This window comes from Pelodiscus sinensis, unplaced genomic scaffold (assembly GCF_049634645.1).
Source record: "Pelodiscus sinensis isolate JC-2024 unplaced genomic scaffold, ASM4963464v1 ctg71, whole genome shotgun sequence".
In the NCBI taxonomy this organism is placed as follows: Eukaryota; Metazoa; Chordata; order Testudines; family Trionychidae; genus Pelodiscus; species Pelodiscus sinensis.
Genome location: NW_027465980.1, coordinates 116,716 through 133,798, shown reverse-complemented (window position 1 = coordinate 133,798; position 17,083 = coordinate 116,716). Strand labels below are relative to the sequence as shown.

The 17,083-nt window shown below is 51.8% G+C and overlaps 1 protein-coding gene across 2 annotated transcripts in view; it reads left to right on the top strand.

Annotated features, from left to right (window-relative positions):
• The window catches only part of FOXO4 (forkhead box O4), a 54,437-nt gene extending 43,735 nt beyond the window's left edge, over positions 1 to 10,702 (top strand). For both annotated transcript variants that reach the window (XM_075917667.1, XM_075917666.1), the window contains exon 3: positions 4,969 to 10,702. The gene's annotated coding sequence lies outside the window, so the exon portion shown is untranslated. The remainder of the gene's footprint in view (positions 1 to 4,968) is intronic.
• The last annotated feature ends 6,381 nt before the right edge of the window (positions 10,703 to 17,083 follow it).

The window sequence follows — 17,083 nt, the reverse complement described above, 5'->3', positions numbered from 1 at the left end:
CACTGTGGATAGTTCCCTGAGAACATCCACTCAGTGGGCAGCAGCAGTCAAAAAAGCAAATAGAATGTTAGGAATCATTTAAAAAAGGATAGAGAATAAGACCGAAAATATTGTAATGCCTCTACATAAAACCATGGTTCACCCACATCTTGAATACTGCGTATGGATGTGGTTGCCTCATCTCAAACAAGATGTATTGGCATTGGAAAAGATTCAGAAAAGGGCAACAAAAATGATGAGGGGTTTGGAGTGGGTCCCCTATGAAGAGAGATTAAAAAGACTTGGAGTTTTCAGTTTAGAAAAGAGGAGACTAAGGGGGAGGGGAATATGATGAAGGTCTATAAAATTATAACTGGTGTGGAAAAAGTGAATAAGGAAAAGTTATTTACTTATTTCCACAATCTAAGAACTAGGGATCACTAAATGAAATTAATAGGCAGCAGGTTTAAAACAAACAAAAGGAAGTTTTTCTTCACTCAGCACACAGTCAACCTGTGGAACTCCTTGCCAGAGGATGTGGTGAAGGCTAGGACTTTAACAGGGTTCAAAAAAGAGCTAGATAGATTCACAGAGGTCAGGTCCATCAATGGCTATTAGCTAGGATGGGTAGGAATGGTGTCCTTGGCTTCTGTTTCTCTGGAGGTGGATGACAGAGGAGGGATCACATGAGGATTACCTGTTGTGTTCCCTCCCTCTGGGGCATCTGGTATTGGCCACTGTGGGCAGACAGGATACTGGGCTGGATGGACCGTTGGTCTGACCCAGTATGGCCGTTCTTATGTCCCACAAAAGAAACTGGAATGGGAGCAAGAAGGGTGGGCAAGAAATAGCAGGCGGCTTTCTAGAAAAGAGCATGGGGAACACTAGTGAAGATCAGAAAACACTGTCTATTTCTGTACTTCTATATGGTGAAAACTCTGAAATCTGTAACTCAGTGTATCAGTGAGAAGGTTGAACATCTTATTCTGAAAAAACACAACTTCCCTTTTATGCATTGAAGCCATTTTGTGGGCCCTTTCCTGTAGCCTCTGAAGTTAGTGGGAGCAGGCTAGGATCCTGTACTTGTAGCTTCCCCTCTCTGGCACAAGAATCCTTTAGGGTGGAAAGGCCGTGGCTCCCCGGCTTGCATTCACCTATGATCTGCTCTTGATTCAGTATCCCTCAGCCCAGAGGGTTGTAGGTCAACATTTCTTTGGAAATGCCTGGCTGTCAAATAACTGTAGCTCTAGCATGCCGGGTGTTGACAGTCTCTATTCAGATCCCTCCTGCAAACATGTTCCTTCCCAGAAGCCCATGAATATCAGCCTGTGTTGGTGAAACCTGCCTGCAATCACTCTGAGCTGGTATCATCCTCCTAATGGACTTCTGGGGCTGTTTGTTTGGACTGCAAGCTTCTCAGCCTAGGGGCCCAGCTTGTGAAGCGCTGACGACTGTCACTCAGCAGATACCACTGTGGCTTGCACAGAGCATGAATGAATATGGGTGTTTGGAAGTGTTTCCTTTCTGGAGGTAAGGGAGTCAAATAGCAGTCTGACTCAATGCTTCCTAAGAGAGCAAAAATGAAACACAAGCTTTCAAAGGGCAGCGAGACCCCATCTCCAGAGAGAGGCCCCCGAACTGGCACAGGCATTTCACAGTGCTTAGCAAACCCTCCTCTGAGCCCTAGAAGAGTAGGTCCAGATTATCAGCTCACCTTGACAAATGGGGAAATCTGAGCAGAGGTTAAACAACATGCTCCAGGACTCCTAGGGAGCTAATGAAGCCAGGAGTGTGCTGCACCCTGAGCATAGAGAACACTGCCTTCTCTGCATCCACGCGGAATCATGGCCTGACAACAAAAATCACTTCCACAAGCCTCAGTTCAACCCCCTTCATCTCCCTTTTCCACATATGGTGGGAATACTTATCCTTACCTGAGAATGTCACCCCATCCTTCTGGCCATCATCAGCTCTTTGGAGTATAAGCCTGTGCATACCAGATGTTATACAAAGTGAATTGAGGGTCCTCCATCATAAATTTATTAGGATAATGCCAAAAGATTATGGAGCCACAGTATGGACTTTGTAATGCACCCACCATTTGTATGCGTGGTGCCTATAGACATGGAGGATCAGTCCTCCTCTTTCAGTGCTTAGTCTAAGCCAGGGGTGTCCAAACTTTTTTCAAAGAGGGCCAGATTTGATGAAGTGAACATGCGTGAGGGCCGACCATTTTGCCTGACATTCTTTGAGCCATTAAAATTAAATGCAAATTAACTATTTTATGCAAAGTTTATTGCAAACGGCATACTTTTCATTTCGTCACATGGATGACAAATCTAAACAGGTGTTAAATCACTCTGCCTTTCATATCTGAAGGCCAGATAAAAAAAAAAATCCAGGAAGCTGAAATATATGTCAGGAACATTGTAAAGTACATTACATATTATTGGTAATAGAGTTTGTCTGTCAACTTTTAAGTTCAAAAAATATGAACAGGAACATAACACCAAGTATACATGTTGTGCCCAAATATATTTATAACTGATTTAGACCAACTGACATTAACTGAGATTTTACAATGTATTCATCTCAATACATATGGATTCGTTGGGGGCCATAAAAGATAGATATTGCCATATTACCTGGGGGGGGCCGTATTAAACCAGAACACGGGCCGCAATTGGCCCGCGGGCCGGACTTTGGACATGCCTGGTCTAAGCATTTTAGAGGCTCTGTTATACTGAACTGGACATTTGGGACTGACACTTGGTCTCATTTGAACAGCTCAAAGTCTTCCTTTTTGGCTCCTTGTTTCCAGATTCCCAATTTCCTTTTCCAAGTGCATACTTGATTTCTCATGATCTAGTTATGAGCAGTTCATGGGAGAGGAGATGCCTATTTACTTTCTAATCCTAGGCAAATGGGAAATCCAAAACCTCCTCCATCGATTCCTGATGGAGGTTTTCATGGTAGTTGAATGGTTCGGAATGGTTAAGTAAGACTGTCTATACAGATTCCTCACTGCCCACAGAACCTCCTGCTTCCCTTAACCACAGCCTACTCTTGGCTCTGTTTCTCTTCTCTTCCTTGCCAGGTTGACCCCTTCCCCATTTCATTCCCCACTCCTCCCCCAAGTATTTCAAAGAAGAGTACTGTCATCTTTGAAAAGTCACGGAAGACAGGAGAGATTACACAAGACTGGAAAAGGGCAAATCTGGTGCCCATAAAAAGGGAAATAAGAACAACCCAGGAAACTACAGACCAGTCAGTTTAACTTCTGTGCCAGGGAAGATAATGGAGCAAGTAATTAAGTAATTCATCTGCAAATATCTGGAAGATAATAAGGTGACAACCAGCATGGATTTGTAAAGAACAAATCATGTCAAACCAATCTGATAGCTTTCTTTGATAGCATAACATGCCTTGTGGGTAAGGGGAAACCAGTAGGCATAGTAAACCTAGACTTTAGTAAAGCATTTCATTTGATACAATCTTGCATGACCTTCTTATCAATAAACTAGGGAAATACAACTTATATGGGGCTACTATAAAGTGGGTGCATAACTGGCTAAAGAACTGTACTCAGAGTAGTTCAGTCATGCTGGAAAGGCATAACTAGTGAGGTTCTGCAGGGGTCAGTTTTGGGACCCGTCCTGGTCAAGATCTTCATCGATGATTTAGATAGTGGCGTAGAGAGTACACTTATCAAGTTTTCAGACGATATTAAGCTGGGATGGGTTGCAAGTGCTGTGGAGGAAAGGGTCGTAAAATGGAGATAATTAAAAGCAAGTTAGACAAACATTATCAGGGATGATCTAGATGGTACTTTGGTCATGCCATGACTTGATGACCTCTCAAGGTCCCTGTGACGGCGCGTTGGGGTTCCCCGTCTCCTGCACCCCGAAATGGCACAAACAGACTGCACCAGCCAGTGGAATTGAGGGTGGTTTATTGCTCCTCCAGCACAGCGCAGCACAGATGTAATCTGGTTACAGGGACTGGGGCTAAGAGGCCTCAGTGCCCCCCCTTGAGATAGGGGAGTCCCAGCCCCCTCCCCAGCTCCTTATTCCCTGCCTTCCAGCCAGGAACTAACTAACCCTCTACCAGCCCTGCCCCCCAGCCAGGGCAGCATTCCACCTTCCTTTGTTCCTCTCCATGGGGGGTGTCTGGCCACTGGTTCAACAAGTTTGGCATTACCTCTGCCTAGCGAGGTTTTCCCTGCTGGGTCTTGCTCCAGACAGCAGGGGTCACCACATCCCAGCAAGTACCCCCACTACGTCACAGTTCCTTTCAGTTCTAGTATTCTATACTTCTGAAGCAAGTCACAAGTGGAATTTTCCATCCGAATCTCTGTCTCGCTCAGCTGTTGGATAACTATTCCAAAGGGTTATTGGAAAGAATCTGTTTCCTCCTTTTCCTGCTTGTAGGCTGGTACTGCGACTATGTGCTTAGGGACAGAGTTTGTGAAGGTTTCTGAAATATGCATTTGCTATTTTTGATGTGTCCAAACAGGGCTTCTTAAAGTGGCCATGCAGGTGAAAGGTTCTTCCTGGTGTGCTGGGCCAAGGCAGCCCTTGCTGAGAACCAGTCTGTTTCTTGAGCAGCCACCAGAGTTAACTGCAAGAAAGGCAAGCGTGACTTCCTCTTCCTGCTGCTTCTCCTACTAGTTCTAGTGTTATGAGGGCCCTACCGGAAGCAGAGCTTTTCAGGCTAAGCAGTCTTGCTTTAGCTCCTTTGGGGAGCAGTCATTCTTGAGACCTTCTGCTGTTCCCTTTGCTCTCCCCCCTCTCGATCCTGCTTTGTGTGTGAACAGGGTCTTGCTGTATACTTCACTCTGCATTGATGTGAAATCTCTTCCCCTGCAGAGGTTTCTCAGTGTGTGCATCAGGACTGGATGCCTCTGCTTAATAATTACCCCCAAATCTCTTTCTGTCCACGGCTCCCTTTGAGGCTGAGATCTAATCCTTGCTTTGTTTTTCTTCCCAGTGTCCTTCAGGTTTCTGAATGTTGGGTCCTGACTACGCTTCCCACCCTGGAAGAAACGGAAAAAACAGCACAATGGACACAGCTTCTCTGCACACCATGCTTGGTCAGACAGACCTGCCCACCTGTGAGGGAGGGGGCAAATCTGCACCTGGTTGCTATGGGTTGGGAAGAGTCCTAAAAATCCTGTTGTGTTCTGCCCCTGCCCTGCCCTGGATCTTCTGCACAAGCCCCCAGGGTGTGCGCATTTGAAGAGAATCTCTTGTGAAAACCCTAAAGCTGTCTTGCCAGACAACAGCAGTATCCCACACCAAGGGTTGGAGGCCGTCTTCTCTCTGCAGTAGCAGTAGTTCTCTCAGTGCCTTGGGCTGTCAAAGGGCCTACTGTGTTCCCACCTTGTCCTCTGGGATGGAGTAGCGGGCCTCATCCTTCAGCCCCCGTTTTGTGCGTGTTACTTCACAAACTTCTGGAAGAATTGGAAGGCGCCTCGAGGCAGAAGCCTGGTGTGAAGAGCGTTGATTGGGGTTTGGTTTCAAAGGATCCCACCTTTCTGAACCACTCCTTCCCCCGTTGTGAAGATAGGAGGGTGGCAGCCAAGGAGGCTTCCCTTTGCTCACCTAGGCAGAAGACGAGGACATTCAATTTAATGTCACTGTGCCAACTGCACCCCACTGAGTGAATAGCATGTACTAGATGCATCCCTGTGCTGTTCTAAGCACTTCTGTGATACAGCAGCTGCTGGAGAGTAGACACAGGTGCTGATTGCTGTTCCTGGGACTCTAAAACGTCTTTGGGGGGGTTGTTTCTAGGCTATCCTGCTGCAGCAGAGAAATGGGGAGCCTGGGAGTGGCCTTAACCGAGCCCTGGTTGCTTTTCAGAAGGGCATTTTCTAGAGATGAAATATTTTTGTACTAATCTAGGGGCTTTCTGTATTGAAAGCCAATGTAACCACATCTCCATTGGCAGACTGGGCATCTCTCCCTCTGAGGTAACGGTACCAGTGGCCAATTTGCCTTTCAAAGCTGCGCCGAGAATAGATACACTTGACATTCAATGATGTGTCTGACTGGCAGGCCCCCACAGCTTGGAACCATGTGGGGAGGGGTTGTACATTTCTTGTAATCTATGTGTAAAACTAGCTGCAAATTAATTAGAAGCTTTTTCTAAACCTTTTAAAAATATATATATTTTTAAATTGAGAAACGAGATTATTGGATAAAAACATTTTTTCTGCGACTTTATCCTATTGAGAACACAAGAACACTACAGTGATGCGGGGAACAAGCCTGACATTTGGGGGTTATGGTGCATGAATACCTTTGGGAAGGGGGGACACTTCAGAATGATTGGGGAACAGCATCCCTCTTCAAATCAAATGGGAGTGGTGTTTACAGAAATCGGTCTCTGGCCATGTGATTGGACACTCCTCCTAGGCATTCCCTAGCCTGGGGCTCTTAGCAGGGGACAAGCTGGATATGTGAAGGCCTAGAGTAGCTGCGCTGCATCTGATGTATTGGAGGCTTGGGTTCCCTAACCTCTACTTAAAGGAGGAGGCCGAGCGGAGCCAGCCTGCTGACAGTCTCTGCAGCCTTTGTCCCCCCACTACTTTAATCCAGGAAGTCAGTTGACGTTAGCAGTTCAGTCTGGCTGGCCTGGTTTCTATGGCTTCTCTCTTTGTTACTGAAGGTTTTTGCTGCTACTTTCTAGTCCTGCAGGAGTGTGATGGAGGTTCCGACCTGCGGACAGTTCTCCTCCCTAACCAGGACCTGCAGGGCTAGGAAGGTCAGCTGACAGGTTTTTCAGCCTTTCAGTGTGTGCGATGGTAGGATTTGGGGGAGGGATGGTTCTTTGCAGTGTTCTATCAGACTTGTTAATGCAGAAAGTCTCCGGTGCTCTTTCTGGACGTGGCAGATGAGCCTTCTTGTGAAAGGTAGTGGTGAGGTGCTGGGAGTTTGTGTTGCTTTCCTGCCTTGTCTTCACTCTGCATGTTGCTTCAGGGTTTCACGAGCTCCTGGTGATCTGAACAAAACTGCCAAGTTGGCCACCTGAAATGAAGCCTTTTGCATAGTCGTGTCTTGAGGCTCATCTGCCATTAAACCCTGTGAGAGAACGCTGATTGGAAACTACTTTGAGGCTTTCTCTGTACAGGAGACTTGGATTCAGCTGCACCGATTTCACAGGAACATGCCCTGGTTTCACACATGTATCTCTTGCTGTACCGCCTGGTAAGTAGAGCCCTGTGCATCTGTTCCTACAAAAACATCCACGTTGCATCCGTGGATGCAGATAGCAGGGGTCTAGATCAGTGTTCCCTGTAAGCTGAGTGCTTGTGTGGGCACCCAGGAGAGATTCAAATGCTGCCCAGCTGATTAGCAGAACACCCACAGTGCCCAGAGCCAGAAGCATGTGTTTCTACTGGTGGTGCACATCTGCCCATGCCTTGGTGCACACAACAAAATTTACTCTGCACACTGATGGAAACACTTTAGAGGGAACATTGTTCTAGATGCACATTTTGTATCTGCATCCATAGCTGCAAAAACGAGCTGCAGCTATCCATATCCATGGATATAAAGCAGGTATCTGTGGATTTGCAGGACTCTACCAGTAAGGCAACCCACCCCGAACAGTAGGCAGATCTGGAGTTAGCTTATCCCACATGTTGCTAAATGGGGATATTGGCAGTGAAAACGTTAGTCATGGTCAGTCAGAGCCACTGCTAGATGATAGTCCTCCAGTCGCCTCCCAAAGCCACAGGCACCCAGTGCTGGGCAGGGATTGTGTACACTGCCTGCTCAGAGCAGCACCCAGGAGCCTTTTCCTGGGGATGTAGGAACACTTCTCTGGGCCAGCATGGCTAATATCGAAAGGGGATTTCCCAGGCCTAGGCCGCTTCCTCTCTCAATCCCCAGCATGGGAGCCCCCTGCAGATGTGAGCGCACAGCGATGCAGTGGCTTGTGGCGCCCTGAACCTCTGGATGTGCGACCATGTTCGTTGTATTGATCCAGCCGGAGACAGGTGACTTTTCTCACACATGCAGCTCTAGGAGCGAGCAGCTAGCGAGCTTTGCTGGAATTGCTGCCCCTCTGGCTTTGGGTACTGACCTTGCATTACAGATCCCAGGGACACACTCACCAAGCACTTCCTGCACGTTGGGTGGACTGAGACCTTTTCCTTAGGGAGCGAACTGACTGCTCAGATGCAGACTCTAGGACGTGATGTGCTGCCTTCATTTCTTGCTGATGTCTGGAGTCCTGATCTTAGCCAGACTTTCATTGCTCCGCCTAGGAGCTGGCCACAGCAGGAAGAGAACAGCAGTGCTTCAGCACCTCCCTACACAGTTGCAACAGGTATAGGGCACAAATGGTTGAGATCTTGGTATCTTCCCTCCTAGCTGAGCCCTTTGGCAGCCTCATCTGCAAGGGCAGAACAGCAGTGCTGGTGCTGGTTAGTGACACTGGCCTGCTTAAAATTTGCTTTCCATCTCCTCACTACAGCAATAAACGATGCTGTTGGAAGTTAACACTCCTAGGTGTTAGGGAAGCCAGGATGGGACACTCCCAGGGCTCTGAGGAGTGGAGCCAAAAGCAGCAGGGCTCGGCCTTTTGTAAAGGTGACCCTCTGTTTAAAGGCACGTCAGCCCCTCTGCTGCACAAGGGCAAATTGTGGTGAATCTAGTGAATGGGGTTGGATCAGAGCGAGGGGCAGAGAATCGAGTTGCGCCAGGTATGGCCTTTCCCAAACGTCCGACTAGTTCTCCATAACCCTTGTGCTTCTAGAGCAAGTGTTTCTCCAGATACGAGTGGGGAAGCTGTAAGGAAGCCCCCAGCTCCATTCTGTGTAGCTCTGAGTAGTCACGTGGCTTTGTGCTGCTGGGGTAGCTGTGTTCTGATGTGGCGCTGTCTCTCGGGGTTCATGTCTGAGTTTCCAGCTGGGGATGCTGGGCTGCAAGCACAAGGCCTAATGTAATCTGGGTCTCTGTGGAGTTTCCTCACCCTTGCACACTAGCTGAGCTTTGGCCACACTTAGTTATTCCATTCCTGGATTCAACACGATTGTTCATAGTGTGGAGCTGACTGGGACCCTGCCTGAGGCAAAACCGTTGCCTGTGTTTGCGCTTGTGTCGTTAGACTCTCAGGCTTCCTGCAGGTCTGTGATCTCTTCACTGTCACCGACAGCCAACGCTTCTAGGAGACCCTCCTCCTCCCCACTGCTTCAGCCAGCCAGGGGTGGGTCCCAGAGCCCGCGTACACGCTAGACGCACGCAGCGCTGATCAGCTTTTCCAAAGGAAACCCCTAGGGATATTTTATTGAGGTCACTTTCTTTGTTTTACTTGAGCTGCTTATTGGTAGTCCTGCTGTGGGGTGGCATTGCCTTTGGGAGGCCCCGTGAGTGGAGGTGTGGGTCTGGGGGACCTCCAGGCAGAGGCACTGGCCCCGCGGTGGTGCAGTAGCTCTGAGTGGGCCTTGCTGTGCATGGTAGGGGCTGTCCTGAGCCTTGATGGTTTCTTTCTGATCCAAATAAAGGGAGAGTTTGGCGCCACCATTTAAAATGGTGGGACGTGATCATGAAGGGGGATGGTTTGGGGTTGAGGGCTCACCGACCTAGCCAAACTCCATGGGAGGTGGGGAAGTGGGTTGGTGTGATTCTGGTCAAAAGAAGCTTGAGGATTCAAACCAATCTGTTCCATAAGCCTCTGTCTGCTTAGGGGGCACGTGCAGTGCAGAGCTGCAGGCCCAGCTGGCAGACAGCTTAGGTGTGTATCCTGCGCGCCTCTGCATGCCCAAGCAGTGACTCCCACGGCTCCACTGCTGTTTGAGCACTGCCATGTCCTGCTGCTTCCCCACTGCAGGGCAAGGCTCAGGGAGGTGCCGTTGCAAAGCCTTTCATGTGCTGTGTAGTGACCTGTGTCGTGCCTGTACTCGGCACCCTGCTGTAACTAGATGGAGCCTAAAGGATGGATTTCCTTGAGAGGTCTGTGCACACTGCTCCGTCTGCAGCAGGGTGGCCCCCCACCCCTTGTCTCCCCTGCAGCCACACCTTCCGTGGGAGAAGGGATCCCTCTGTGAGCACCAAGACTGCGTCACTCCCTGGGCCGGGCACATCCACAGGGAAAAGAATCTGCAGGGGACGGTCTGACGTAGTCATCGTGCTGGGGACTGGCGGATGCACACTTGGTGCGGAGGAGAGAGGAGGGAGCCCATGTGTATAACAGGCCAGGCTGGTGAAGCCGCTCCACAGAGCACTGTGCTCATGGTGGTCTTGGAAGGCGGCTGTTGGCCTGTTTCATGGCATGTCGCCTGAGGGGGATGGGTGCCGGCAGTGCCTAGTGGGATTTGGATGCTGGGAGGATGCCAGTTCTCCTTTGGGCAGGCTGCAGAGATAGGGGCCGGTTCCGTGATCTGCCCTTTGCAGGACAGGGGAGAGGCATTCTCCACAACATGGCCCAGCCCCTTGTCGGCCTCTTGCTCACGAGCAGGTTTGCTGTTCCTGGCACAGCCCTTTGGCCCCACAGGGCCTGCAGCACCAGCTTGGTAGGCTCCCACCCCGCCCCAGCTGTCCTCTTGTTCGCTCATTTCTCATTACGAGTTTTTACTACTTTAAATCTCTGCTTTTGTTTGCTCGCAGTAGCAGTGTGACTGAGCTGCTGAGGCTCTTTGTTCCCATCTGTGCTAGTGAGACTGTGCAATGTGCTAGACTAGGGGGAGTTTGACAAATAAAGATCTGTAACCCTGTGCTCTGTGTCGCGTGCAGTTTCTGGTGTCCGTGTGGCTGTGACCCGGCATGTGCTCTGATTCCAGCTGGCTGGTGGGGCCACGCGCACTGATCCCAATGGCCCTGCGCCAGCTCCATGGAAGGGGAAGTACGTGGATGCTGCCCCGAGACTGAGGTGCTGTGTGCAGCGCTTCCCGTGGCTGCTCCCACAGGCTGGGGAAGGGCAGGCTGTGCTGTTGGCTCCTGGGCACTCTTGAAGGAATGCAGTAACGGAAGGGCACATCCAGGGTGGAAGCCGTCCCAAAGGTAGGAGCCGCTCCTCACCTGCCCCTTCCTGATCAGCACATGGGAAACAGCCCACCTCATGTGCTCCCCACCCGAACTGTATTCGGGACTCTCCTCAGGCAGCTTCCCCCCATGTAAGCCATTTCTGGAGCTCCTCACCCAAAGTGCACAAGCTGTAGGGTTCTAGTCCCTCTGCCTTCTGGCTACCCGTCCCCTCGCAGCTGCTGAAGCTTGCTTAGGGTAGCCAAGTGCTTAGGAAGCAAGCCCATCTCTGCAGCAGGTGCCCTCAGCACAGTGATCGAAAGGGCCGCATTAGCAGGTGTCTTGTAAGCAAGACTCAAAGTCATTCTTCTGCACTGGTTAGGCCTCAGCTGGAGTATTGTGTCCAGTTCTGGGCACCACATTTCAGGAAAGATGGGGAGATACTGGAGAGGGTCCAGAGAAGAGCAACAAAAGTGATTCAAGGTCTAGCAAACATAACCAGCGAGGGAAGATGGAAAGAATTGGGTTTGTTTAGTCTGGAAAAGAGAAGATGAGAGGGGATGGAAGTTTTCAAGTATTTTTAAAAGGAGGTTGTTGCAAGGGGGAGGGAGGAAAAACCTTTCCCTGTCTTTCGTAACTGTTTCCAGGCGGGTGCTCATGTCCACACCAAGAGGGGGATGTGTGCACTGTGTGACTGTCAGTTTTTCCCTTAGTACCTGTCAGGTTGGCTGTGGAGCCCCCGGCATGGTGCAGTACATAGGACACTGTTGACACCCCCCCCCCCCGCCCCACTCTCTCAGTTCCTTCTTCCCACCAGTGACGCGCTGGAGTTGCTTCATGCTCTTGCTTTGCAAACTCGCTTGTGGTATCTACTGGTACCTAAAACTCTTGCAAATAGAGCACTTTGCAGTTTGATGGCCCTGGAGGCACGAAGAGAGCAAATCACTCTTGGCATAGGCTTCCTGCAGCTCTGGCAAGATTTGAACCCGAGACCATGGGATAGCCTGGTCAGGGGAGCTGTAAACTAGGGACGTAACAGTGTCGTCAATTCACCGGTTAACCAACAAGCAAAAGCTTATAGGTGAATGCTGTAGACTTCACGCATTTCCCTCCTCCTGCCCGCCAGGACATTTTTTTAGCAGGCTGGCCAGCAGCCCAACTCAGTTCTGGCTCGCACCAGGTCCAGAACCTACCCCTGCTGGAGCTCTGCATTCAAAGTATATTAGGAGCCAGCCTGGCTCAGTTCCAGCTTGTGCCGGGTCCGGGAGCTCAGACCCACCTTAGACAGGAGCTGCTGCCACCCCACACCGCTGCCTCTTTATCAGCGGCAGCAGCACCGGGCAACTGGCAGCCGGTCCGGAAGGGGAGCTGGTGTTTAAACTGGCTCCCCTTGTGGACAGCTCCCACCTAGCACCCCACACTGTCTCTGATCCAGCAGCTGGCCCACCCTTGGGGACTATGCAGTAGTTGACTAACGGATAAAAATTCATGAGGTTACTCTACTATTCAGTTAACTGATATTTAACATCCCTGCTGTAAACTAGGGAGAACCCCCAGGGCTGACTAACTACACAACTATAAACCAAACTAAGACTGACGAACAGTGGAGACCATGAAGCAGCTGCAATGACTGGTACTGGCAGGAAGGGTGGGTGGTTGGCAGTGTCCTGTGTACCACGCCATGCCAAAGGGCTCCACGGCTGACCTGACAGGTACTGCTAAGGGAAAATTCTCGACGATCGTGCACACTATTGGAATGCACATGAGCAATCACTCCAAGAAAAACTGTTCTTAACCTCTGAGGACAGGACGAGAAGCAAGGGGCTTAAAGTGCAGCAAGGGAGGTTTAGGTTGGATGTTAGGAAAAACATCCTGCCTGTCGGGACTAAATTGTGGAGAAGGACTGGAATCTCCAAGGAGATACTTAAGAGCAGGTTAGTCAGCCAGCTGTCGGGGATGGGGTAGATAGTGCTTGGCCCTGCTGAGAGGCAGGGGCCTGAATTTGTGACCTTTCAAGGTCCCTTCCAGTTCTGAGATTCTATCAGCTGCCGATGTCCGTTCCTGTGGGCAGTAAGCAGTCCTGTCTCCATAGGTCTGGCGTACAGCCACAGGCGCTCTCTTACGTCTAAGAAGAAAAGAGGTAGGCTGTGCAGTGTGAGAACTGCATCCGGGGCAGCAGTGACTCGGAAGGATTTGTGGGTGATGTGGAAACCAAGGCAATCGGAGTGCCAGCACCATGGGCATTTGCTTTTAGCCACGGATGTTTAGATGCATATGCAGGTCAGTACACAGTTATGTGACAAGATGTTACTACTGTATATGGCACAGGTGCGGCTTTTATTGGGATACTATGTCAAGTTTATGGTGTCTACTTACAAATGATGACAACTTAGGAGGTTAGGAAAGAGCAAGACAATCTCGAGGTCTGGAAAATGAGGGTGAGACTGAAGAAGTTCAGTAGAAGTTCAAACAGTGAGTTGATGGTCTAGAAAAGTACTGACACACAGAGATTTGGGTCTTTCACCCACCTAACAGAGGCAGAACAAGATCTAGCAGAAGCTTGATCTGTTCATGGTAGGACCAGGTGTAATTTAGGCATTGGAAACAGGGACATGGTAGCTTCTCCACTGCTTGGAATCGTCACATGAACGTTGTGGGTCTTTAAGAGGTGCTGTAGTTCTGAGCTTGCTGGGGGAAGTGCTGGCAGAAGTTCTCTGGCCTGAGTTATGCAGGGTCCCTTCCGGCTGGGTGGTGGTCCACCCTCCGCTGGTCCTGTGCATGGTACAGGTCACAAAGGGGATTGGTTGCAGAGTTAAAGCAAGGGCTTGGAGGAAAGCTCACATCCCAAGAGCCTGAAAAGACCCTAGGGTACGTCTACACAGCAACATTCTTTTGAAATAACTTTGCCTGCCGTGTAGATGCAGACTGTTGTTTTGAAATGTCAAAATCCTGTCAAGCTGGAGGCCTTCTTACTCCGACTCCTGTAACCCTCATTGTAGGAGGAGCAGGGGCAGGCGGAGGAGGAGTGCTCCACTGTGAAATAAATGCTGTGTGGATGCTCCCAGTTTCGAAATGAGCTATGTCCGTTGTGAATCCCTGCTGTGAGGTCACGCCCTTAGGAAGGTAAAAGGCGAGATGATAAAAGTGTGTAAAATCCTAAATCTTGCAGAGACAGAGGGACTTCTCTCCGGCTTGCCTTAGTACAGTGACACGGGGTATTGAATTCAACGGTGGGAAATTCCAAACCAGTGCCTGGAAATACTTTGTCATGTTAACCAGTAGAACTCACTGCTGGAGTGTCACTTTAAGAACGGCCGGGCTGGGTCAGACCAACGGCCCATCCAGCCCGGTGTCCTGTCTGCCCACAGTGGCCAAGGCCAGGCGTCCCAGAGGGAATGAATAGGACAGGAAACCGCTGAGTGATCCCTTCCCTGCCACACAGGCCACGAATTCACACTGGCTGGCTGTATGGGCTACAAGCGCATCCACAGTTACAATCGTTAATGCAACTAGAAGCCTGCGAGGGGCTTGTCTCTGTCCTGCCGCTGCCCCGGAGGCCGGTTGGTCCCTTCCAGCTGAAGAGCTGTGTCTGGGTGCGTTTCGCCTGTCGTTTTGGGTCACGCCCCAAGCTAAGAGACTGACGTTAAGAGGAGTGGGCGTCCCCAAGGGCAGTGCACAGGCTGCTGTGCGGCCTTGACCTGAGCTTCGCTCTTTCTGCTCTCATGGTGGTTTTTACCGAGGGCGCTCCCCCGGCATGGCCAAGCCCTTGCAGCAACAGCTGTGCTGTGCTAAAGGAAAAGCTCCCTTAAGAGTGTAATGGGGAAGGTAATCCCCTTCCAGGTGGCTACCTTAAACTGGGGCAGAACCCAGCGGGGGGCGTGGCGGGAATGCACGGCAGATGGTTGACGGTGGCATGAGAGTGGTAGTTGGGTGCTCTCTCCCTGCTGTTTCCCTTGGGGCCAGAGTCCATTTAGAACGAGGCTGAGTGACCTTGTTAATGAGGCTCCCACCATCCAGGCCACGGTGGGGCAGCTCGGTGGTAGAGGCAGCTCTCATCTGGGCCTGCTTTTATTTTAGGTTCCTAGGAACTGCCAGACTAGATCAAAAGCGGGGCCCGGTGGCCCTCAGACTGCTCGAGTGAGGCGTAAGAATCCCCATTAGCGGCTGTGGGATGATCCTGCCCCGCAGGGCTCCCCTAATCCCTAATTAGAGAGTGTTTAAAACCCTGCGGCATGTGGCTGAGCAAATGGCCTGCTGTCCCTTGCTGCCCGCAGGCTCGGGCACGGGGCTAGAGCGGGGCTGGGCACTCATTTCTGAACAAGGGCCACTCAGAACACTTTGGAAGTGGTTGTGGGCCACGCTGGAGGGGGCAAGCCCAGGGCGGAGCCTCGGACGGAAGGGGCTTGCTGCTCCCAACCCCGCTACTAGAGCCCTTTCAGCTGCTTATGTAAAGGGCTGTTGCCTGCCAGCCACGGGGCAGGCGTGAGCTTCGTGAGTCCCTGGCGCAGGCAGTGGGCTAGCACGGGGCCAGGAGCTGCGTGTCCTTTCAGTTGCTTCTATTTAAAGGGCTTGTGCTGCCGGGTGGCTGCCACACAACACAGCGGCCCGGCAAGCGCGAGCCCTTGAAACAAGCAGTTAAAAGGGCTGGCAGGTCCCAGCGCCACTAGCGCGCTGCCAGGGCGCTGGGACTGGCGTGCCCTTTCAGCTGCTTCTGTTTCAAGGGCTCATGCTTGCCTGTGCTGCCAGGCAGAGGGGAGGTGCGAGCCCTTTAAATCCCAGCCGTTAACCAGGCTCCCAAGGCCTGGAACTGCTAGACTCTTGCCCCTCCCTGTGTGGGGTGGGGACTGCAACCTGTGGAAAGCACCAGAGGGGTGCTCCGCCAGCCATCCTCTGCTTCCTGGCCCCAGCCGCGGGGCAACGCTGAGCGCAGGTCAGCGTGAAGGGAGAACCGGGGGGAACGGGGTTGAGAGCAGGGCCCTGCAAAGTCTCTCTCCATTTCCATTGCACCTTTACTCAGGCCTGTGCTGCACGCTTCGCTGCCCTCCCTCGCCTACTGCTTACCAGTCCGCCCCCAGCACCCCGGGGGCCCCGCCGCTGTCCAGGGCAGCTCTCGCCTGCCTCTGCTACCACAGCTGTGCGCTCGAGGCAGTGCGACGGATCTGCGCCCCGCTGGGCCCCGGGCCCGAGTCCCACAGCAGGGAGGGAGGGCACCTCTGCTTTATGCGCTGGAGAAGGCCCTGAGCGCTAGCGGAGCAGCGCGGACAGCACTAGACTGGGGCAAGGTGCCCCAGCACGGACATTCTTACTTATGGCACCAGCTCGTGGCCAATCCACGGGGATGCGGGTCAGGCTGGCACACAGCTCGTAGCGCTGGATAGAGTCACTGGCTGACCAGGCCCGGTTTTCACCAGTGTGGAGTGGACGCACCCCCGGGACCTCCGCTGGGCAAGCACTGCTCTGCAGAGCCAAAGGACAGGACAGGCTGGAGGAGCCCGAGCCCCGGGTGCAGGGCCTGGGCAAGGGGACAGAGGTGGAGGGGCGCAGTCCAGGGTTCTGTGGCATAGCTGCCAGCTGCTCCAGGGACCTGCCGCTCAGCGAGCCTGCGGGCTGTTGCTCCCAGCCCATGGGAGCTGCAGGAAGCGGTGGCCTGGCCCACGGGCTGCTTATTGTCCAACCCTGCTTGCCTGCTCTCTCTGCCGGGGCAAGGACTCAGGCTGCGGCAGGGGAGAAGAGAGTACGGCCTGCAGCTCCCTCCCTGGGAAAGGCTCCGGCTCGTGGAGCCGTGACTGTCTCAGCCAAGGCCCGGAGAGGGCCTGGTTCTGTGCAAAGCCCCAGTGACCGCACGGCAGGACCCGGAGGTGACTGTTTGAACCGCCCCATCCCTGTTCTTCCCTCCTAGAATCAGAGCTGGAAGCTGAAACAAAACACAGGACTATGTAGCACTTTAAAGACTAACAAGATGGTTTAGCAGGTGATGAGCTTTCGTGGGCCAGACCCACTTCCTCAGGTCAAACCTGATCTGGGTTTGATCTGAGGAAGTGGGTCTGGCCCACAGAAGCTCATCACCTGCTAAACCATCTTGTTAGTCTTTAAAGTGCTACATCATCCTGTGTTTTGTTTCAGCTACACCAGAC